Here is a 24579-nt window from a genome sequence, read left to right as displayed (position 1 = left end):
TCTATCATCAAATTGAAGTGGTATATACAAGATTTGGCTTGAGCAGGCCCTGAAGGCAGAAATAAGTTGTATGTGGAAGCGGCCCAAATGCTCATGGTCCCCACTTCTGTTAGATTACCTTCTCGCTCCCACCCTGTACCTGTGGCCAAGTTCCCTATGATAGTTCACTGAGGAGGAAAAAAGTCATGCCTGGTTTACAGATTGTTCTGTTTGTTATGCAGGCACCACTTCAAAGTGGACAGCCGTGTCACTGTGCCCCCTTTCTGGAACTTCCCTGAGGGATACTGAGGAAGCTAAATCCTCTCAGTGGGCAGAATTTTGAGTGTGTACCTGATTGTTCATTTTGATCAGAAAAAGAAATGGCCAGATATTCAATTGTATACCAATTCATGGGCTGTAGCTAGTGGTTTGGCTGGATGGTCAGGGACTTGTAAGGAACATAATTGGAAAATTGGTGACAAGGAGATATGGGGAAGAGGTATGTGGATAGACCTTTCTGAATGGGCCAAAGATGTGAAAATATCTGTGTCTCATGTCAATTCTCACCAAAGGGTGACCTCGGCAGACGAAGGTTTTAATATCCAAGTGGATAGGAGGATATGTTCTGTGGTTACCATTCAGCTGCTTTCCCCAGCCACTCCTGTCAAGAACAAAGTGGCCATGGTGGCAGGGATGGAGGATGTGCACAAACTCAGCAACAGGGACTTCTACTCACCAAGACCAACTTGGCTACAGCCTCTGCAGAGTGTCCAGTCTGCCAGCAGCAGAGACCAACACTGAGTCCTTAGATCCTGGTGGCAGTTGGTTACATTGGACTGCTTCATGATAAAGGAGAAAAGATTCAAGTTGTCAAGGATTTCATTTTACTTGGATCTGTAATCAACGGCCATGGAAGCATCAGTCATGAAATCAAATGACGTATTGCATTGGGCAAATCTGCTGCAGAAGACTTCTTTAAAGTGTTAAAAAGCAAAGATGTAACTTTAAGGACTAAGGCATGCCAGGCCCAAACTATGATATTTTCAATTCCCTCATATGCATGCAAAAGCTGGGCAACGAATAAGGGAAACCGAAGAAGAATTTACACCTTTGAATTGTGGTATTGGCAAAGAATATTGAATATACCATGGACTGCCAAAAGGGTGAACAAATCTGTCTTGGAAGAAGTACAGTAGAATGTTTCTTAGAAGCAAGGATGACAAGACTTCATCTCACGTACTTTGGACATGGTATCAGGTAGGACCGGTCCCTGGAGAAGGACATCATGCTTGGTAAAGTAGAGGTCAGCAAAAAGAGGAAGACCCTCAATGGGATGCAGCAATGGGCTCAAGCATATCAACGATTGTGAGGATGGCTCAAGACTGGACAGTGTTTCATTCTGTTGTACATAGGGTAGCTATGAGATGGAACCCATTCAACAGAGTAGAACTGCCCCATTGGGTCTAAGGCTGAAATCTGTAAGGAAGCAGACTGCCACATCTTTCTCCCATGAAGCAGATGATGGATTTGAGCCACCCACCTTTTGATTAGCAGCTGAGCGCTTAATATTTGTGTCACCAGGGCTCCTTATCCTATTACTTATCATAAAATACAAGATGTAAAAGAGGCTGTTGCATTTTGGGTTGTACACATGTTAGTTATATCACATTAGGCAGAAGTAAGACCTTGTAATTGTTTTTATTTGGTGATTATGTATGGTTGAAAGAGCTGTGTATGGGTGCCAAGTTGACAAGGGTAGACTGTGGTGGTTAATTTCATGTGTCAACTTGGCTAGGATATGATTCCCTGTGGTTTGGCAGAAGCTGGACTGGTTGCTTTTCTGTAATGTAATGCAATGCAATGCAATGAAGTGCAGTGCAGTGCAGTGGAATATAATGCAATGCAATATAAATACAGTGCAGTGCAACACAATGCAATGCAATGTAATCACTTTCCATAATGTAATGAGTCAGAAGGGGCATTTCCTTAGGGTGTGATCTGCCTCAATACTGTAAATAGATATTTTGGCAGAACTTGCTGTCTCTTGACTCTGCCCTCTTCCTGTCACCTGATCTAGGAATCTTAAGACACAAGCCTGCAGAAGTCTCCAGCCTGCTGTCTGACCTGTGGATTTTGGACTTGCCAGCCCCCACAATTGCATGATCCAATCCTTTCAAGTAAATCTCTCCTTCTCTCTCTCTGCCTGTCTCTGTGTCTTTCTCTCTCTCTCTATATGTATACATCACTGGTTTCTCCAGAGAGCCCTGACTAAGATATCTACAACACATTAACAGAAAAAAAAAAAATAGAAGGAAGGTGAAAAACCCCATGGTCATCTCAGTTAATGCAGAAAAATCATTTGACGAATTCCAACACCCTTTCCTGATAAAGACACTGTTTCAAATGAAGTCAGTTCCTTTGGGAAGAGCTTCAGAGCTTATTTTTTATGGACTGCCTTTCACTTAGGGCAAAATCTCTGAGCTACTACTCTCGATGCTTGAAGTGCAAATAGCCTCTGGTCTTCTAGTCTTGCCTGTCCCATCATGAACCTTTGCTTTATAAATTAGCTGGAGTGAGGTAGTTGGGGCCACAGTATTCAATGTCTGGAGTAGAGCCTCCTTCTTAGGGTAGGGGCTGGGTAGAACAGACCCCCTGATTTCTCAGTCATATATCCCAGAAATTTAGCTTCTTCAACTTGGAGTTGAAGGAGATAACAAATGCTGGTGACCTGCCTCTCTCAGTAAAATATAATAAGCCTCCATTAGGATCTAAAGGTAGAGGGATCCCCATCTTCTTGTCCACACCAACCTTGCTTGGCATTTCTATCAAGCAGAGATTAGGGGAGAGAGAGAGGGAACAAGTTGTTGCTCAAATGCCACAGACTCTCCCATTTCTTACTGAGTTTTAGCAGATTTTCTCGAAAAAGTATTTCTTCATATTCTATATGCCATTAGGACAATTTCCAGAAACAATAAATGGCTGGGTTTTTTTTTTAATTGTGCTTTAAGTGGAAGTTTACAAATCAAGTCAGTCTCTCATACAAAAATTTATATACACCTTGCTATGTACGCCTAGTTGCTCTCCCCATAATGAGAGAGCACACTCCTCTCCACCCTGTATTCCCCGTGTCCATTCAGCCAGCTTCTGACCCCCCTGCCTTCTCATCTCTCCTCCAGAGAGGAGCTGCCCACATAGTCTCATGTGCCTACTTGAGCCAGGAAGCTCACTCCCCACCAGTATCATTTTCCGTCTTATAGTCCAGTCCAATCCCTGTCTGAAGAGCTGGGTTTGGGAATGGTTCCAGTCTTGGGCTAACAGAAGGTCTGGGGACCATGACCTCCGGAATCCTTCTAGTCTCAGTCAGACCATTAAGTCTGGCCTTTTTACGAGAATTTGAGGTCTGCATGCCACTGTTCTTCTGCTCCATCAGGGATTCTCTGCTGTGTTCTCTGTCAGGGCAGTCATCGTTTGTAGCTCGGCACCATCTAGTTCTTCACCATTGGGGTTTTATTTATTTATCTTACCAATTTTGCTTTTTTTGTTGGGGAGTGGGTCTGCAGAGATCCTTATGCTGTTTAACCTCATTTTTAAACATTAAACATATCACATAACTCTTGCCACTGTTATCATATTACTGAAAGTTATAGCTACTGCAATGAGTCCATAAAAAATAAAGACATACATACTGAAAAAGAATTAGTAAAACAGTCCTTATTTGCAGATGGCATGATTGTTTACATAGAAAATCACAAAGAATCTAAACTTTAAAAAAAACTCCTGAAACATATGAGTTCAACAAGTTCACAGTATATACAAAAAAATCTATCATATTTCTGTATCCTAACAATGAACATGTGTGGAAGCCAAAATTTAAAAAGTATATATCATTTACAAATGTTCTGAAGAAAATACACTTAAGTGTAATTCTAACAAAATATGTATAGGATCTGTAGACTGAAAATTTCAAAATTCTGGTGAAGGAAATTAAACAACTAAATAAGTTGAGAGCCACGCTATGGTCACAAATTGGAAGACAAAACATAATAAAGATATCATTTCTCTCCAAATTGATCAATAGATTAATCTCAAGTCCTTTACACCTTCCAGTGAGTTTTTCTTTAAAAACATAGAAAGGCAAGCTTATTCTAAAATTTATATGGAAAGGTACAGGTCCTTGAATAGCTAAACAAATCTTGAAAAAGAAAAATTAAATGACCACTTTAAAAAAATTTGTCTTACTATGCATCTACAGTAACAAAGGCAGTGTGGTATTGGCAAATGGCTAACCAACATAGGTCAATGGAGAAGAATAGAGAATCCAGAAATAGACCCACACAAATATGCACAACTGAATTTTGACAAAGATTTGAATGCAGTTCAATGGAATTATTTCAACAAATGGTATGGGAGTTATTGGATATCCACAGGCAAAAAAAAAAAGAAGAAAGAAAAAACCTCAACCCAATCTTTACTCCTTATACAAAAATTAACTCAAAACAGATCATGGACTTAAATAAACAACATGAAACTACAAAACATTTAGGAAAATAATTGGAAGAGAAAAATGTTGACATCTAGGACTAGGTGAAGAATTCTTAGACTTGACCCAAAAAGCAAGATACCTAAAAGAAAAAAATTGGTAAGTTGGGCCTCATGAAAATGAAAACCTTTTTCTCTTTGAAAGAGTCTGCAAAGAAGAAGAAAAGACAAGCTACAGATTTGGAGAAAATATCTGCAAAGCACATATCTGGCCAAGTATTTCCATCTATAATATATAAAGATCTCTTAAAATTTAATAGTAATAAAACAATCCAATTATAAAAACAGACAAGAGAAATGAATAGACATTTTACCAAAGAGGATATAGAGATGGTAAATAAGAACATGAAAAGATATTCAACATTATTAACCATTAGGGAAATGCAGATTAAACCACAATGGGATATCATTACAGACCTATCAGAATGGCTAAAACAAAATTAGTAATAACATCAAATTCTAGTGAGGATGCAGAAAAACTGTATCATCCATACATTGCTGATTGCAAGTAAAATGTAACTGTAATTTTGGAGAATAGTTTGGCAGTTTCTTTAAACATTCACTTACCATATGACCCAGCAATTGTGTTTTTCACAAAGAAATTAAAACTTATTTACACAAAATGTTGATAGTGGGTTTATTAAAAATATCCAAAAGCTGGAAACAACCCAAATATCCTTTATCCATGTAATATTAAGCAATAAAAAGGAAACTTGGATGGATCTCAAGGGAATTTTATAGTGTAAAAAGCCAGTTTCAGAAGGTTACATACTTTATGCATTGTTTTATGCTACAATCTTGAAATGACAAAATTATACAGATGGGGAATAGTTATTGGCCTGTGTTTATGGTTGGAGTGAGGGAGGTTGTTGAAAAAAAGTAGAGCCCAAGAGTGTCTTGTGGTGATAGCAGCTTTTCACATGCAACAAATTGGATGACTCTTGAGGAAATTATGCAGAATCAAAACAATCAATCAGGAGGCGGGGCCAAGACGGCAGAGTAGTCAGATGCTTCCGGTGATCCCTCTTAAAACAAAGACCTGAAAAAACAAGTGAAGTGATTATATATATGACAAGCTAGGAGCCCTGTACATCAAAGGCAAAGTTAGGAAATTGGACTGAACAGCAGGGGGAGGGAGAGATGGTCCAGAAGTGGCAAGGAGTTGCCAGACCTGACTCAGCGGGAACCGGCACTCCTTAGCGACGATCCCCTGACGTGACCACGGTGGGCCTGGCAGTAGCGTTCAGGATGCAGTTTCCTCGGGGATAGACAGAGAGCTGCACTGTCTACTCACATCTCCAGAATCAGAAAAGAACAGTGCTCTCAGCAAAAGATAAATACTTGCATCTAAATTACTGCGCCCCCAGTCCCCAAGCTGGCTTCAGTGGCTGTCAATTTCCCTGGGCCTGAGACAGGTCCTCCTGCGCATGCTGATACACTCTCCCAGCCTTGGAGAAGGAATAAATTAACAATTAGGGGAAAAGATAATCTGCCGGATCCTCTAAGCTGGAAACTCAGGGCAGAAGCGGCTCCCTTGTAGGCACAAATGGTCCACAGATTTTGAATGCCTTTCACCCCTGCATGGACCTGTGTGGGCCCATTTCAAGAGCTTAGGCCCTTTTTGGCGGACTGCAACAGTTTATGTGCCTGAGATTTGACTTATCTGTTTCAGCTTTGTGGTGGAGAGGTGGGTTTTGACGTTTTACATGCCTCTGCCTATTAAACAGGGTCCTCGCCTACACACGTCAGGGGCATGTGGACTGGTGGCTCCACCCATGCCACCTAGCCACCCGTGACAGGGGTTCAAGGATAAGTGGTGCCTCCCAGTCCTTACAACCAAAAGCATTGGGTGCACATGGTCTGGCTGCAGAACCCACCCACCTGTGCCCTCTAGGGAACAGGGATACATTTTCCTCATAGATACTTGGGGGATGGTTGTCAGCACCCTGCCTTGCTCAGAGCATGACCCTCTGCTGCAACCAGATACTTGTGCTTACAGCAATTACTCCTGCCCCTCTAAGACTGTAGGACAGAGCCTGCACCACACACTTTGTGCCTGACTACTGGATATTTGAGCTGAATCCATAAAAGAAAACTGAGTGGACTCCTAGGCTTATATATCTTGTTACAGCTCTAGCCATCTGGTGACAGAACGTTAGAGCTTCAAAGGCGCAGACAAGTTAGCTCGCTCAAGAAGCCTATTTGAGTATATAAAAACAAAACAAAGCAAGAAGCTAGGATACAGTAAGCAAAAATAAAATAATACAATAACATATAGATGACTCGGAGAAAACACTCAATATCAAATAACATAAAGAGGCAGACCATGATTGCTTCCACAAGTTCTCAAAACAAAGAATCAAGGAATCTTCTGCATGAAGATGTTTTCCTGGAATTACCAGAGATAGAATAAAAAAGATTAATATACAGAACTCTTCAAGAGATCAGGAAGGAGATAAGACAAAATGAAGAGCAAGGCAAGGAACACAAAGAGCAGTTGAGGAAATTAAGAAGGTTATTCAAGAACATAATGAAAAATTTAACAGGCTGCAAGACTCTGTAGACAGCAATCAGAAATTCAGAAGATTAACAATAAAATTTCAGAATTAGACAACTCAATAGAAAGAGCAGAATTGAGGAAATGGAAGTTAGAATTAAACTGAAGATAAGAAACTTGGCTCCAATATATTCAAAGAAAAATCAGATAAAAGAATTAAAAAAAATGAAGAAACCCTAAGAGTCATGTGGGACTCTATCAAGAGAAATAACCTAAGAGTGACTGGGGTACCAGAACAGGGAGGAAGAACAGAAAACACAGAGAGAATTGTTGAAGACTTGTTGGTAGAAAACTTCACTAATATCATGAAAGATGAGAAGATATCTATCCAAGATGCTCTTCGAACTGCACTTAAGGTATATCTCAAAAGAAAGTCACCAAGACATAATCAAGCTTGCCAAAACCAAAGATAAAATTTTAAGAGTGGCTAGGGATAAACAAAAAGTCATCTACAAAGGAGAGTCAATAAGAATAAGCTTGGACTACTCAGCAGAAACCATGCAGGCAAGAAGGCAATGGGATGACATATATAAAGCATTGAAAGAAAAACAAATGCCAGCCAAGAGTCATATATCCAGCAAAACTGTCTCTCAAATGCAAAGTCTAAATTAGGACATTTCCAGATAAACAGGAGTTTAGGGAGTTTGCAAAACCACAGATGTAAAAGACCTATACAAAGAAAACTACAAGACACTACTGCAGGAAACCAAAAGAGACCTACATAAGTGTAAAAACATACCTTGCTCATGGGTAGGAAGACTCAACATTGTAAAAATGTCTATTGTACCCAAAGTGAACTATAGCTACAATGCAATTCTGATTCAAATTCCAATGACGTGTTTTTTTTGTTTTTTTTAATTTTGCCCACCTACCTCACTCTCCCTGATCCCTAACTTCCTGGACACCCATACTTTCATTCTGTAATTTTGATATCTCAAAAAATTCTTGTAATGGAGTCATACATTAAGTAACCTATGATTGATTTTTTTTTTTTTTGCTTTTTACTTATGCAAGGAATATTTTATTTAGGCAACTGCTTTTTTGTTTAAATGTACAGGTATCATTGTAAGTGCTCATTCACTGCACATTTACCACAATGATTCTCCCAGAGCCAGTGCCGTCGAGTCGATTCCGACTCATAGCAACCCTACAGGACAGAGTAGAACTGCCCCACAGAGTTTCCAAGGAGCGCCTGGCGGATTCGAACTGCCGACCCTTTGGTTAGCAGCCATAGCACTTGACCACTACGCTACCAGGGTTTCCATAAATGATTCTAGTACATAATTTAAACATAAACATGTATTTATTCAATTGCCTTTGATATATTTGTGACTCCCTGTTCCATCTCCACAAAATCCCAAACATCCTTACATATCCTCCTTGACTATCATCTTTACAGAGTCCCTTCCTTATACCTTATTTTTTCTTTCTTTTTTTTTGTGCTTTAAGTGAAGGTTTACAAATCAAGTCAGTCTCTCATACAAAAATTTATATACGTCTTGCTATGTACTCCTAGTTGCTCTCCCCCTAATGAGACAGCACACTCCTCCTCTCCACCCGGTATTCCCTCTGTCCATTCCGCCAGCTCCCATCCCCCTCTGCCCTCCCATCTCGCCTCCAGATAGGAGCTGCCCACATAGTCTCATGTGTCTACTTGAGCCAAGAAGCTTACTCCTCACCAGTATCACCTTTCGTGTTATAGTGCAATCCAATCCCTGTCTGAAGAGTTGGCTTTGGGAATGGTTCCACTCTTGGGCTAACAGAAGGTCCGGGGACCATGACCTCCGGGGTCCTTCTGGTCTCAGTCAGACCATTAAGTCTGGTCTTTTTATGAGAATTTGAGATGTGCATCCCACTGTTCTTCTGGTGCATCGGGGATTCTCTATTCTCTGTCAAGGCAGTCATCAGTTGTAGCCGGGTACCATCTAGTTCCCTGGTCTCGGGGTGATATACTCTCTGATTTATGTGTCCCTTTCTGTCTTGGGGGGTCATAATTACCTTGTGTCTTTGGCATTCTTCATTCTCCTTTGCTTCAGGTGGGTTGAGACTACTTCATGCACCTTAGACTATCGCTTGCTAGAGTTTAAGATGCCAGACACCACTCACCAAAGTGGGATGCAGAATGTTTTCTTAATACATTCCATTATGCCAATTGACCTAGATGTCGCCTGAAACCATCGTCCCCAGACCCCCACCCCTTCTTTGATTTTGGTTTAGTCCAGTTGTGCTGACTTCTCCTATATTGTGTGTTGCTTTTCCCTTCACCTAAAATAGTTCTTGTCTACTGTCTACATGTTCCTAGTTTGCAATTTACCTGACAATCCACTCCTTTTAAGTCTCCTTTGGTGGTCCTTCCTGATTTTCCGAAATACTTAAAACTGAAGTATCCCAGAACTGACACCGGACCTCTTATCTTTTCTTTCCACATCCACTTCTTCCTTTGTGATACCACACAGTCTTATTGCTTTAAATATCACTTTTATTTTCCTGCTCACATATATAAGTCCCCACACTAGAAATCACCACCTGTATCTCCAACTACCTATCAGTATTTCCACTGGAATGAAAATATACATCTCAAACACAACCTAACAAAAGCAGAATTCCAAATATTTCTCCCAAAACTGCTCTATCCATGGTCTTCTTTGTTTCAGTTGATGGCAATTCGAGACTTCCAATTGCTAAGGCCAAACATTTTGGAGTCATCCTTGACTAAATTGTTTAATTCATAACCCATTAGGAAATTCTGTCAGTTCTGCATTTAAAAATATACCTGCAATATGAACACTTTACCTCCAATTGGTACCCTCTGGTCCAAGTCACTACCATCTCTTTCCTGGATACTTTATTGTTCTTTTAACTCTTTTCTTGATTTCTAACTTTATCCCACCTCCATCTTTTCTCAGAAAAATAACCAGGGCCATCCTTTTAAATATATATAAAAAATCATGTTCCTTCTCCCATAAAACTCCTGCAAAGGCTCCCATATATTTCAGAGCGAAAGTCAAGATCCTGATAATGGCCGAGAAAATCTTATATGATCTACACTCACCACTTTACTTTTGGATCTTATTTTCTGGTAATCCCCCACTTGAATCAATATGTTCCAGACACATCAACATCCTTGATGTTCCTGGGCACTGTAGGCATGCTCCATTCTCAAGACCTTTACACTTGCTGTTCACTCTGCCTGGAGTGCTCTTGCCTCAAATATAAACATGAATTACTCCACGTAGTAAGCTAAATAAAGCCCACCAAAATATCAGGTCCTAATCCCTGGAACCTATGAATGTTAGCTTATATTGTAAAGACTTAGTGTTGTTATGTTGTTGTTAGGTCCTTGAGCCGGTTCTGACGCACAGTGACCTATGTACAATGTAAAGAAACACTGCCTGGCCCTGTGCCATCCTCACAATTGTTGTTATGCTTGAGCCCATTGTTGCAGCCACTGTGTCAATTCCTCTCTTTGAGGGTCTTCCTATTTTTCTTTGACCATCTACTTTACCAAGCGTGATGTCCTTCTCCAGGGACTAATCCTTCCTAATAATATGTCCAAAGTATGCGAGACATAGTCTCACCATCCTTACTTCTAAGGAGCATTCTAGTTGCACGTCTTCCAAGACAGATTTGTTCATTCTTTTGGCAGTCCGTGGTATATTCAATATTCTTTGAGAACATCACAATTCAAACGCATCAATTTTTCTTTCATCTTCCTTATTCATCATCCAGCTTTCACATGCATATGAGGCGACTGAAAACACCATGGCTTGGGTCAGGTGCACCTTAGTCTTCAAGGTGACATTTTTGCTTTTTAACACTTTAAAGAGGTCTTTTGCAGCAGATTTGGCCAATGCAATACGTCATTTGATTTCTTGACTGCTGCTTCCATGGGTGTTGATTGTGGATCCAAGTAGAATGAAATCCTTGACAAGTTCAATATTTTTTTCTGTTTATCATGATATTGCTTATTGGTCCATTTGTGAGGATTTTTGTTTTCTTTATGTTGAGGTGTAATTCATACTCAAGGCTGTAGTCTTTGATCTTCTTGAGTAAGTGCTTCAAGTCCTCTTCACTTTCAGCAAGCAAGGTTGTGTCATCTACATAACACAAGTTGTTAATGAGTCTTCCTCCAATCCTAATACCCCGTTCTTCTTCATATAGTCCAGTTTCTCAGATTATTTGCTCAGCATACAGGTTGCATAAGTATGATGAAAGGATACAACTCTGATGCACACCTTTCCTGACTTTAAACCACGCAGTATCTCCTTGTTCTGTATGAACAAGTGCCTCTTGATCTATGTACAGGTTCCTCATGAGCACAATTAAGTGTTTTGGAACGCCCATTCTTCACAATATTTTCCATAATTCGTTATGATCCACACAGTCAAATTCCTTTGCATAGTCAATAAAACACAGGTAAACATCTTTCTGGTATTCTCTGCTTTTAGCCAGGATCCATCTGACATCAGCATTGAAGTCCCTGGTTCCACGTCCTCTGCTGAATCTGGCTTGAATCTCTGGCAGTTCCCTGTTGATGTACTGCTGCAACCACCTTTGAATGAGTTTCAGTAAAATTTGACTTGGGTGTGATATTAGTGATATTGTTCAATAATTTCTGCATTCTGTTGGATCACCTTTCTTTGGAATAGGCGTAAATATGAATCTCTTCCTGTCGGTTGGCCAAGTAGCTATCTTCTAAATTTCTTGGCATAGATGAGTGAGCACTTCCAGTACTACATCCACTTTTTTAAACATTGGAATTGGTATTCCGTCATTTCCTGGAGTCTTGTTTTTTGCCAATGCCTTCAGTGCAGCTTGGACCTCTTCCTTCAGTACCATTGTTTCCTGATCATATGCTGCCTCCTGAAATGGCTGAACATCGAGCAGTTCTTTTTGGTATAATGACTGTGTGTATTCCTTCCATTTCTTTTAATGCTTCCTGCATTGTTTAATATTTCCCCTGTAGAAACCTTCAATATTGCAACTCAAGGCTTGAATTTTTTCTTCAATTCTGTCAGCTTGAGAAATGCTGAGAGTGTTCTTCTCTTTTGGTTTTCTATCTCCAGGTCTTTGCACATGTCATTATAATACTTTACTTTGTCTTCTCAAGCTTCCCTTTGAAATCTTCTGTTCAGCTCTTTTACTTCATCATTTCTTCCATTTGTTTTAGCTACTTGACATTGAAGAGCAAGTTTCAGAGTCTCTTCTGACATCCATTTTGCTCTTTTCTTTCTTTCCTGTCTTTTTAATGACCTCTTCTTTTCTTCATATATGATATCCTTGATGTCATTCCACAGCTTGTCTGGTCTTTGGTTGTTAGTGTTCAATGCGTCAAATCTATTCTTGAGATGGTCTTTAAATTCAGGTGGGATATAGTCAAGGTTGTATTTTGGCTTTTGTGGATTTGTTCTAATTTTCTCAAGTTCCAACTTGGACTCGCATATGAGGAATTGATGGTCTGTTCCACAGTCTGCCCCTCGTCTTGTTCTGACTGATGATATTGAGCTTTTCCATCATCCCTTTCCACAGATATAGTCAGTTTGATCCCTGTGTATTCCATCTGGCAAGGTTCATGCACATAGTCGCTGTTTATGTTGTTGAAAAAAGGTATTTACAATGAATACATCATTGGTCTTGCAAAATTCTATCACATGATCTTTGGAATTGTTTCTGTTACCAAGACCATGTTTTCCAACTACCAATCCTTCTTCTTTGTTTCCAGCTTTCGTGTTCCAATCATCCCCACATGTCTGTCAGTTTGTCATACTGTGGGGGCTTGCTTGTTGTTGTGATGCTGGAAGCTATGCTACAAGTGTTCGAACATCAGAAGGGTCACCCATGGTGGACGGATTTCACCTGGACTTCCAGACTAAGGCAGACTAAGAAGAAGGACCTGGCAGTCTACTTCTGAAAAGAATTAGCCAGTGAAACACTTATGAATAGCAGTGGAACATTGTCTGATATGGTGCCGGAAGATGAGCCCCTCAGGTTGAAAGGCACTCAAAATATGACTAAGGAAGAGCTGCCTCCTCAAAGTAGAGTTGACCTTAATGATGTGGATGGAGTCAAACTTTTAGAACCTTCATCTGCTGATGTGGCATGACTCAAAAATGAGAAGAAATAGATGCAAATATCCAATGAGAATCAGAATGCAGAATGTATGAAGTATGAATCTAAGAAAATCGGAAATCGTAAAAAATGAAATATAATGCATAAACATTGATATCGTAGGCATTAAAACATTGATACCGTAGGCATTAGTGAGCTGAAATGGACTGGTATTGGCCATTTTGAATTGGACAATCATGTGGCCTACTATGCCGGGAATGGTAACTTGAAGAGAAATGGCATTGCATTCATTGTCAAAAAGTACACCCCAAGATCTATCCTGAAGTAAAAGACTTTGTAGTTGTGATTATTAGTTAAGGATCTTGAGATAGATTGGGGAAATTATCCTAGATTATCTGGGTGAGCTCTAAATACAATCACACATATCCTTATGAGAGAGGCTGAGGGAGATTGGACACATATAGAAGGCAATGTGACCACAGAGGCAGAGAATGGAGTGATGTCACCACAAGTCAAGAAATTCTAGCAGCCACAAGAAGGCGGAAGAGGCAAGATACAGATTCTCCCCTACAGCCTTCAGAAAAAGTGTGACCGCACCAACACCTTGATTTCAGCCCAGAGACACTGATTTTGGACTTTTAGCCTCCAGAATTATGCAAGAATGAATTCCTGTTGTTTTTTGCCATCAAGTTTGTGGTAATTTTTATAGCAGCCATAGGAAACGAATGTATTGCATAACCTATTATAGGTCTTTATTCCAATAACTGTCACTGAAGCTTTTTTTGGACACCCTATTTAAAATTTTATCACCTCACCTTCTATCTACCTCTCTACTGGTATATATTTCTCCTTGAAATATAACATTTTAATAAACCATGTGATTTAATTATGCTTTTTATTTGCCTGTCTTTTCTCTTCAGGAAATTTCATGAGGACAGGGATTTCTGCCTGCCCGTACATTGTTATAATTACAGTACTTAAAACTGTACATGGAAGTGGGCAGAAATTACAAAACACCACTGTGAGGAGCTCAGCAAATTCTCTTCCTCAAATATAATTATCCAAAAACCCCAAAGCCAAACCCACTGCCGTCGAGTCAATTCCAACTCATAGCGACCCTATAGGACAGAGTAGAACTGCCCAATAGAGTTTCCAAGGAGCGCCTGGCAGATTTGAACTGCCGACTTTTTGGTTAGCAGCCATAGCACTTAACCACTAACTGGAAAAAGTTTTCAAAACTATCTATTTAAAGACTTGAAAATTGACCAAGGACCATAAAACAAATTAAGACACATTATTCAAGAACATTTATTGAATCTTGGTAAGATCAGTGGAAGCCTGTGACATTTTAGTGAGAGGTAGCTCACATTACTGCACCTCCCAAGCTCTGTGATGTGGAAAATCTCCCTGGGTGAGAGTAACAAGTAATAACAACTAGAAGCACTGCTATCCTACTGGAGAAGGATGATTTTATTTGGAGCAGAGCACAGAAAAGTCCATGCCCAGGGAAGCTGTCAAAAGCATTATGGATCTCAGTGGCAAATAGTCAGGGAAGGCTAACATTATAATGATGCTGGTTTGGGCAAGCAACACAAAGGAAGGCTAGCTAGAAATTTGGCAAGGACAGCCAAGGAAAGAGACATCCAATGAAGACCTTGTTAAAATACCACTAATCGTGGATGATCTGAAAGCCTGTGCATATGTGCAGGGCTGTGCCCTCTAAGGAGAGAGTGAAGAGGGACCTAGCAAGCTGTTCATTCCTAGCTGAACATGGTGCCATGTGAATGAAGAAAATAAGAATCAGAACAGGACCACCTTATTGTCTCAAGATGATTAAGGAAAACTTGTGACCAATAATAGTTGATCAGTAAGCTATGCTGACCCAGGGGTACCTTCTAGGTATTCAGAATTTAAAAATAAAATAAAAAAGAATTAAAAACAAAAACCTGAACGGACATATCAAAGGGCAAAATGAGTGAGGGAATCAGGAAAGTCATTAAAAAAATAATAAAAAAACACAGAAAGGAACCCAAGCAGGTATATCAAAATCCATAGCTGGTATAAATATTACTATAAATGTTCAGTTTAAAACAAATAATTAAGATAATGACAAAGAAACAGGAAAATGTGGCCCCAAATAGGAAAAATAGTAATCAATAAAGACATAGCAGAAAAAGATTCCAAAGCAGCTATTACATATATGTTCATGTAGATAGATGGTTAAAAAGCACAATGTTCAAAGCAGACATTCTTTACTAGTTAAGCTAAACTATTGTTTGGTTTTAAGAAGACTTCAGGGGATAGTTTCGGTTTAAGTTTTAAAGGTTATCTCAGGGCAATAGTCTCTTCATTCAGCCTACATGGCTCCAGAAAGTCTGGAGTCCATGAGAATTTGATATTATGTTCTGCATTTTCCCCCTTTTGATCAGGATTCTTCTATAGAATCTTTGATCAAAATGTTCAGTAACGGTAGTCGGGCACCATCCAGTTCTGGTTTTCTCACAAAGGGGACAGTTGTTCACAGAGGCAATTAGCCACACATTCCATTCCCTCCTCCTTTTCTTGATGCTCCTTCTTCCTCTGTTGCTCCAGATGAATATAGACCAATTATTGTAACTTAGATGGCTGCTTGCAAGCTTTTAAGACCCCAGGCACTATGTAATGAACTAGGAGGTAGAACAGGAGTATTGTGTTCTTTTAAGATCTATCTATATGGGACCAAATTGATAACAGCAACTTGAAAGTTTAGATAGGAAACTTACTGGGCAGTGAATTTATGTTAATAGAGGAGGAACAACTGGGAAAAGGAGGGTGAGAATGGCTGCACAACTCAAAGAATGTAACCAGTGTCACTGAACTGTACATGTAGAAATTGTTCAACTGGTGTATGTTCTGCTGTGTATATTCTCAGCAACAAAAAAAGTTATAAAAAAAATGCTCAAAAAACTAAACCCAGTCCAACCAAACCCATTACCATCTAGTCAATTCTGACTCATAACAACCCTACAGGACAGAGTAAAACTGCCCCACAGGGTTTCCAAACCTGTATGTAGTTACTGAAGTCGACTGCCACATCTTCCTCCCACAGAGCAGCTGGTAGGTTTGAACTGCCAACTTTTCATACAGAAGCTGAGCATTTAACCACTGTGCCACCAGGGCTCCTTTCAAAGGGACTTTTAAAGATTTGAAGGAAAATATGGCAACATTTACACATCAAATAGACAATATCAATAAATAAAGAAATTATAAAAAATATGAATTTGAAATTGTGGAGTTGAAAAAAATAGTAACTGAAAAGAAAAATTTACCAGAGGTGCTCAACAACAGATTTGAACTGGCAGAAAAAAGAATCAATGCATTTGAAAACAGGTCAATGGAAATTATTGAGTCTAAGGGGCATAAAGAAAAAATTATAAAGAAAAATGAACAGAAACTCAGAGACCTTTGGGACACCATCAAGCATACCAGCATACATTTAATGGGAGTCCCAGAAGAAGAAGAGAATGTGAATGGTGCAGAAAAAAAAAAAGTTGAAGAAATAATGGCTTAAAGCTTCCTGAATTTGATTAAAAACAACAAACTACAAAGAAAAGGAGCTCAACAAACTGCAAATAGAATACACTAGAAAGTCATAGTCTATATTGCAATCCAAAGACAAGAAAATCTTGAAAGTGGAAAGAGTGAACGACTAACCACGTAAAAGAAAACCATACACACACACACACACACACACACAAAACTAATAGAGTACTTTACATCAGAAATAATGGAGGCCAAAAGACAGTGAGAACACATATTCAAAATGCTGAAAGAAAAACTTATCAATCAAGAATCCTATATCCAGCAAAATTATTTTTCTGAAATGAAGGCAAAATAAAGACATATACGAATAAACAGCATTGAGGGAACTGGTTGATAGGTGAAATATCTGGCAAGAAATAATAAAGGAAATTTTTTTCAGGCTGAAAAAAAATGATGTGAGTGGTAAAAACACAGAAAGAAAAAATAGAGAACCCGTAGATGTAATTATGTTCAGGTTTAAAAGACAATATAAACACACCGTTTACTTTTCTTCTTTAAACGATTTAAAGAACATCTGCATAAACAATTATCATAAAATTGTATTGCTGGGCTAATAACATGACAATCTGTAACCTATATAACAAAAAAGAGAACACAGGAGTAGGGAAAGAGCAGAGATATATTAAGCCAGCCAGTGCCGTCGAGTCGATTCCGACTCATGGCGATGTATTAGAACACGAAAATGACACCAGACAGAAACTAGAACACAGAAAAATAAAGAATACTTCTACCAAAAATATGTATCCTAATTTAAAACACTCTATATTTTCCTCCTTTCCCTATGTAACTTTTTTGAAAAATACCAGTTTGTCTTTAGTAATAATTATAACACTTTATTGTTGGATTTATAACAAATATAGAGCAATTATATATGAAAATAGGGGAAGGGCAGTAGGAAGCTATTTTTAAGAAAAGCTTACTGGAATTAAGTTAGTGTTAATCTGAAGTACAGGGAGATAAGTAAGTTAAGATGTATATTGTAGTGGAAGAGAGAGGGAAAGGGGGAGTTTTTGCTTAGGGGGCATTGAGTTTATGTTAATGGTGGTGGAATGATTTGGAAAAGTGTAGCAAGAATGGTTGCACAACTTGAAGAATGTAATCAATGTTACTGAGGTATACACGGAGAAATTGTTGAGATAGCATATGTTTTATTATGTATATTTTCACCACATGTAGTAAAATTGTTTAAAAAGATGCATGTTGCAGTCCCTATCACAAGCACTAAGAAAATATCTTTTTAAAAAGCACTGGTGGGGAGGGTGACATCATTCAAAATGGCAGAGAAGGAAGCTCCAGTGGTCAGTCCCTCCATCAAAACAGCAATTGAACTGGAAAGAGGAATTGGATACAAACATTTTGGAACTTTGGAACCTGATCAGGCACTTTAAGCAAACAGGGGAGTGCTTGAGGAAGGGAAGGGCTGCTGATTTTCTGTAGGCAAACTCTGTGTGCCAATCAGCTACTTTTCCCTATTATTCAGCCCCACTGCAATGGTGGGGATGGTAACCCATATTCCTAGAGTGCCTGGCTGGTGCCGTGGTGGGCAGTAGGGATCTTGTTCTCTGGGGGTTTGGGGTTGCACAGTTTGAACAGTTGGGTTGGTTTGGCAGTGCTTTGAGAGAAGGCTGCAGATGGTTGCAGCAGTTTTGGCCCTCTTGCAGTAGCAGCTTCTCCCTGCAGCAGCAATTTTAAAGATCAAGCACAACTTTTTTTTTTTTTTAATTTTTGGTGGAATCTGTCAGGCCATTGAATAATTGCAGAGACAACAGAATTAGAATAAACATTTTGCAAAAATAGCCTGGAAAGGTCACTAAAAGAAGTTGACTGCAGCCTTCATTAAGTAACAACAGTAATCCCTGAGGAATGGGAGAACCAGATATTTTCTGATTTTTGCTTTTTTCACTGGAGTAAAAATAAATCTCTTTCAAAACACTAGCTGGGCATGGCTGTAGAACACAGTCCTTGTTATCCACATATGAACTGGAGGACAGTTTTTTTTTTCTCAAAAAATAGGGGAAGTTGCTGAGCAGATGGACAATGACAGCCTTCAAAGATAAAAATAATAATAATTAAAATCCTAGGGGAAGAGGAAGAATCTAATTCTAGAGTTACTACATTATAATATTCAAATCTCCCAGTTTTAATAAAAAATCAAAAAGCATATCAAAAAAAAAGTAAAGGAAGACCTAATCAAAGCAACAAAATTATCTGTCAGAAATCGCCCCTATGGAAGCCCAGATAATGGACAAACTAGAAATTTTTCATGATAATATTCAGCAGTTCTTTTCTTTCTTTAAAATGTGCTTTAGAAGAAGGTTTGCAGAGCAGATTAGTTTCTCACTAAGCAATTAATAAACATATTGCTTCATGACATTGATTGCTAACCCCACAACGTGTCTACACTCTCCCCTTCTCCATCTTGAGTTCCCCATTACCAGCTTTCCTGGCCCCACCTGCCTTCTCGTCCTTGCTCCTGGGCTGTTATGCCCATTTAATCTTGTTTTTGTTTATTTTTTTACAAGCTTGTCTAATCTTTGACTGAAGGGTGAGCCTCAGGAGTGACTTTAGTACTGAGTAAAATGGGTGTCCGGAGGTCATACTCTCTGGGTTTCTCCGGTCTGTCAGACCAGTAAGTCTGGTCCTTTTTTGTGAGTTTGAATTTTGTTCTACATTTTTCTCCAGCTGTGTCCAGGACCCTCTATTGTCATCCCTGTCAGAGCAGTCGGTGGTGGTAGCCAGGCACCATCTAGTTCTGCTGGACTCAATCTGGTGGAGGCTGTAGAACTTGTGGTCCATTAGTCCTTTGGACTAATCTTTCCCTTGTGTCTTTGGTTTTCTTCATTCTCCCTTGTTCCAGATACGGTGGGACCAGTGGATTATCTCAGATGATTGCTCACAAGCTTTTAAGATCCCAGATGCTACTCACCAAAGTAGGATGTAGAGCATTTTCTTTATAAGCTATGTTATGCCAATTGAGCTAGATGTCACCCGAGACCATGATCCCCATCCCTCTCCCCAGTCACTTGGTCCCTCAGGGAGGTTGGATGTGTCTATGAATCTCCTATGACTTTATCTTGGTCAAGTTGTGCTGGCTTCCCCAGTTCTGTGTACTGTCTTACCCTTCACCAAAGTTACCACTTATCTATTAACTAGTTAGTGTTTTTCCATCCCCACCACTCTCCTCCTTTGTAACCATCAAAGATTGTTTCTTTCTATGAGTAAATCTTTTCATGAGTTTTTATGATAGTGGTCTCATACAGTATCTGTCCTTTTGCGATTGACTTATTACACTTAGCCTAATGCCCTCTGGATTCATCCATGTTGTGAGATGTTTTGAAAATTCATCCTCGTTCTTCGCTGTTGCATAGTATTCCATTGTGTGTATGTGCCATAGTTTGTTTATCCATTCATCTGTTGATGGGCACTTAGGCTGTTTCCATCTTTTTGCTATTGTGAATATGCTGCAATGAACATGAGTGTGCATATATCTATTTGTGTGATGGCTCTTATTTCTCTAGGATATATTCCTAGGAGTGGGATTGCTGGATCATATGGTATTTCTATTTCTAGCTTTTTAAGGAAGTGCCATATAATTTTCCAAAATGGTTGTACCATTTTACATTCCCACCAGCAGTGCATAAGAGTTCCAACCTCCCTGCAGCCCCTCCAACATTTGTTATTTTCTGTTTTTTTTAATTTGTGCCAGTAACGTTAAGGTGAGATGGTATCTCAGTGTAATTTTGATTTGCATTTCTCTTTTTTTTTTAATGGCTAGTGATGACAACCACTTCCTCATGTGTCTGTTATTTACCCAAACTAGAAAAAAAAATTAAAAATATATATTAAATATGCACAAAGAACTAAAGGAAAACTCAGACAATTAAGTAAAGTAAACCAGGAAAACAACAGAGGAACAAAATGAGAATTTCAGTAAAGATATGGGAAATATAAAAACAGAGATTATGGCAAATGACAAATAAAATAACTGAAATGGAAAAAAAATCATTGAAGAAACCCAACAGCAAATCTGAGCTGTCAGAAGAAAGAATCAGTGAACTAGAAGATAAGGCAATTGAAATTATTGAATATGAACTGAAACAAGAGAAGAGGTAAAGAACATTGAACAAAGCCTAATGGAATTGTGGACACCATTAAGTGAATTGATATATAAATCATGGTAATCACAGAAACAGAAGACAGAGAGAAAGGAAAAGAAAGCATATATGAAGAAATAATGGCAGAAATCTTCCACATTTGATGAAGAACATGAACCTAAATATTCAAAAAGCTCAACAAACTCCAAGTAGGATAAGCCCAAAAAGATGCACATAGAGAGTTTATAATCAAACTCTTGAAAACCAAAGATAGAGAATCCTAAAAGCAGGAAAAGAAAGTGAATTGTCATATACAGTGCATTCTCAATAAGATTACGTGCCAAATTCTACTCAGAAATCCTGGAGATCAGAAGGCAGTGGAACAACATATTTAAAGTGCCGAAAGAAAAAAAAAGTCAACCAAGAATTCAATATTAGAAAAAATTGTCCTTCAAAAAGTGAGGACATTCCTAGATGAACAAAATCTGAGGGCATATGTTATGACCAGACTGGTCCTACAAGAAATCCTAAAGCAAGTCCTTCACATTGAAAGGAAAGGGCGCTAAACAACAGCTCAAACTCATTAAAAAAAACAGCAACAACAAAAAGCCAGTTTTATGGTATTTTTGGTTTGTAAATCTGATAGTTGTGCCCCACATGATTTAAAATGGAAAATGCATAAAAAAGAATTATAAATGCATAGTATTGGATAAAGATAACAATAACATGAAGACTGGAAGGGTGGTATAGGAATAGATTTTGGTATGCTATTGTGGATGCAACACTGGAGATGCTCACTCCTCTGTGCCAAGAAATTTGGAAGACAGCTGCCTGGCCAACCCAATGGAACAGATTCATATTTGTGCCCATTCCAAAGAAAAGTGATCAAACAGAATGCAGAAATTATTGAACAATATCATTAATATCACACACAAGTAAATTTGTTGAAGATAGTTCAAAAACAGTTGCAGCAGGACATTGAGAGGAAACTGCCAGAAATTCAAGCTGGATCCAGGAAAGAACCTGGAACGAGGGATATCACTGCTGATCAGTCATGGCTGAAAGCAGAGAATACCAGAAAGATGTTTACCTCTGTTGTACTGACTATGTAAAGGCATTTAACTGTGCGGATTATAACAAATTATGGATAACGTTGCAAAGAATGGGAATTCCAGAAGACTTAATTGTGCTCATGCAGAATCTGTACATAGACCAAGAGGTAGTCATTCGAACAGAATGAGGGGATACTGCATGGTTTAAAATCGAGAACTGTGTGTGTCAGGGTTGTATCCTTTCACCATACTTATTTAATCTGTATGCTGAGCGAATAATCCGAGAAGCTGAACTATGTGAAGAAGAACGGGGCATCAGGATTGGAGGAAGACTTATTAACAACCTGCATTACGCAGATGACACAACCTTGCTTGCTGAAAATGAAGAAGACTTGAAGCACTTACTGATGAAAATCAAAGACCACAGCCTTCAGTATAAATTACACCTCAACATAAAGAAAACAACAACCTCACAACTGGATCAATAAGCAACATCATGATAAATTGAGAAAATATTGAAGTTCTCAAAGGTTTTATTTTACTTGGAGCCACAATCAATGCCCATGGGAAAAAACAAAAAAACAAACCCATTGCCTTCAAGTCGATTCCGACTCATAGCGACCCTATAGGACAGAGTAGAAATGCCCCCACAGAGTTTCCAAGGAGTGTCTGGTGGATTCGAACTGCTGACCTTTTGGTTAGCAGCTGTAACACTTAACCACTACGCCACCAGGGTTTCAAGAAATCAAATGATGTATTGCATTGGGCAGATCTGCTGCAAAATACCTCTTTAAAGTTTTAAAAAGCAAAGATATCACTTTGAGGACTAAGGTGCTTCTGAGCCAAGTCATGATATTTTCAATCGCCTCATATGCTTGTGAAAGCTGGATAATGAATAAGGATGACTCAAGAAGAATTGACGCCTTTGAATTGTGTGCTGGTGAAGAATATTGAATATGCCATGGACTGCAGAAGACCAAACAAATCTGTCTTGGAAGAAGTACAGCCAGAGTGACCTTAGAAGGGAGGATTGTGAGACTTCATCTTATGTACTTTGGACATGTTATCAGAAGAGACTAGTCCCTGGAGAAGCACCTCGTGCTTGGTAAGGTAGAGTGTCGGTGAAAAAGTGGAAGACCCTCTATGAGATGAATTGACACAGTGTGGCAACAATGGGCTCAAACATAGCAACCATTTTGAGAGTGGCACAGACAAGGCAGTATTTGGCTCTGTTGTGCAGCAAGTAGCTATGAGTCAGAATTGACTTAACAGCACCTAACAACAACAACATGCTATTGAAATTAAACTGATATCAATTTAAACTAGGTGTTATAATGCCAAGATATTAAATATAATCCCTATGGTAACCACATAGAAAACATCCAGAAAAATTTGCACAAAAGAAAATAAAAAGTGAATCAAGATGTTTCACCACAAAAAATCAACTAACCACGAAAGAAGGCAGAATTGGAGAAATGAGGGACAAAAAAGTATAATATGAACAAAAATTTTAAATGAAAAAATGGCAGAAGAAAGGACTTCCTTACTGTAATTACTTTAAATGTAAATGGATTAGCCTTTAATCCCAACACAGAGTTTGGCAGAATTGTTAAAAACAAACAAACAAACAAAGAAACCATGATTCATCTATACAATGTCTGCAAGAGATATTATAGATGCAAAAAACCCAAACAGGTTTAGAGTGAAAGGATGGAAAAAATATGACATGCAAATAACAAACACAGCTGGAATAGCTATATTAATATCAGGCAAAATAGACTTTACATCAAAATCTGTTACAAGAGACAAAGAAGGGCATTATGTAATGACAATAGTGTCAATTCATCAGGAAGCTATAACATTTGTAGCATATATACATCTAACAATTTAAAAAATACATTGCTATTAAGTTGATTCTGATTCATGGCGACACCACTCGTGTGAGAGTAGAACTGCTCCAAAGAGTTTTCTCGACTGCAATCTTTACAGAGGCTGATCACCAGGCCTTTCTTCTGTGGTACCACTGGGTGAGTTCGAACTGACGATCTTTAGGTTAGTAGTCAAGGGGAAAACATTTGCACCACCTGGGGACATTTGCACATAACAATAGAGCCTGAAAATATATGAAGAAAATTGAAGAGATAAATAGTTCTACAATTATAGTTGACAAGCAGTGAAGGCAGTGCTCAAAGGGAAATTTATAGCTGTAAACACCTACATTAAAAAAGAAGAAACATCTCAGATCAGTAGCCTAGTTTAACAACTTGAGGAACTAGAAAAGAAAGAGCAAACTAAGCCAAAAGCTACCAGAAGAAAGGAAATGACAAAGATCATAGTGGAGATAAATGAAATAGAGAAAAGGAAAACAATAGAGAGGAACAATGAAACCAGAAGTTTATACTTTAAAAAGATTGATGTAATTGACAAACTTTTACCTTGACAAAGAAAAAATAGAGAAGATGCAAATGACTAAAACCAGGAATGACAGTGGGGACATTACTATTGATACTACAGAAATAGAAAGGGTTGTAAGAGAATACTATGAACAACTGTACACCAACAATTAGGTAACATAGAAATACAGCAAACAAAACAAAACAAAAATCCAAGCCCATTGCTGTCCAGTCAGTTCTGACTCATGGAGACCCCATATGTTACACAGCAGAGCTGTTCCACAGGGTTTTCTTGGCTGTAATCTTTATAGAAG

This window comes from Elephas maximus, chromosome X (genome assembly GCF_024166365.1).
Source record: "Elephas maximus indicus isolate mEleMax1 chromosome X, mEleMax1 primary haplotype, whole genome shotgun sequence".
Lineage (NCBI taxonomy): Eukaryota > Metazoa > Chordata > Mammalia > Proboscidea > Elephantidae > Elephas > Elephas maximus.
Note: the sequence above shows the minus strand (reverse complement) of the source record.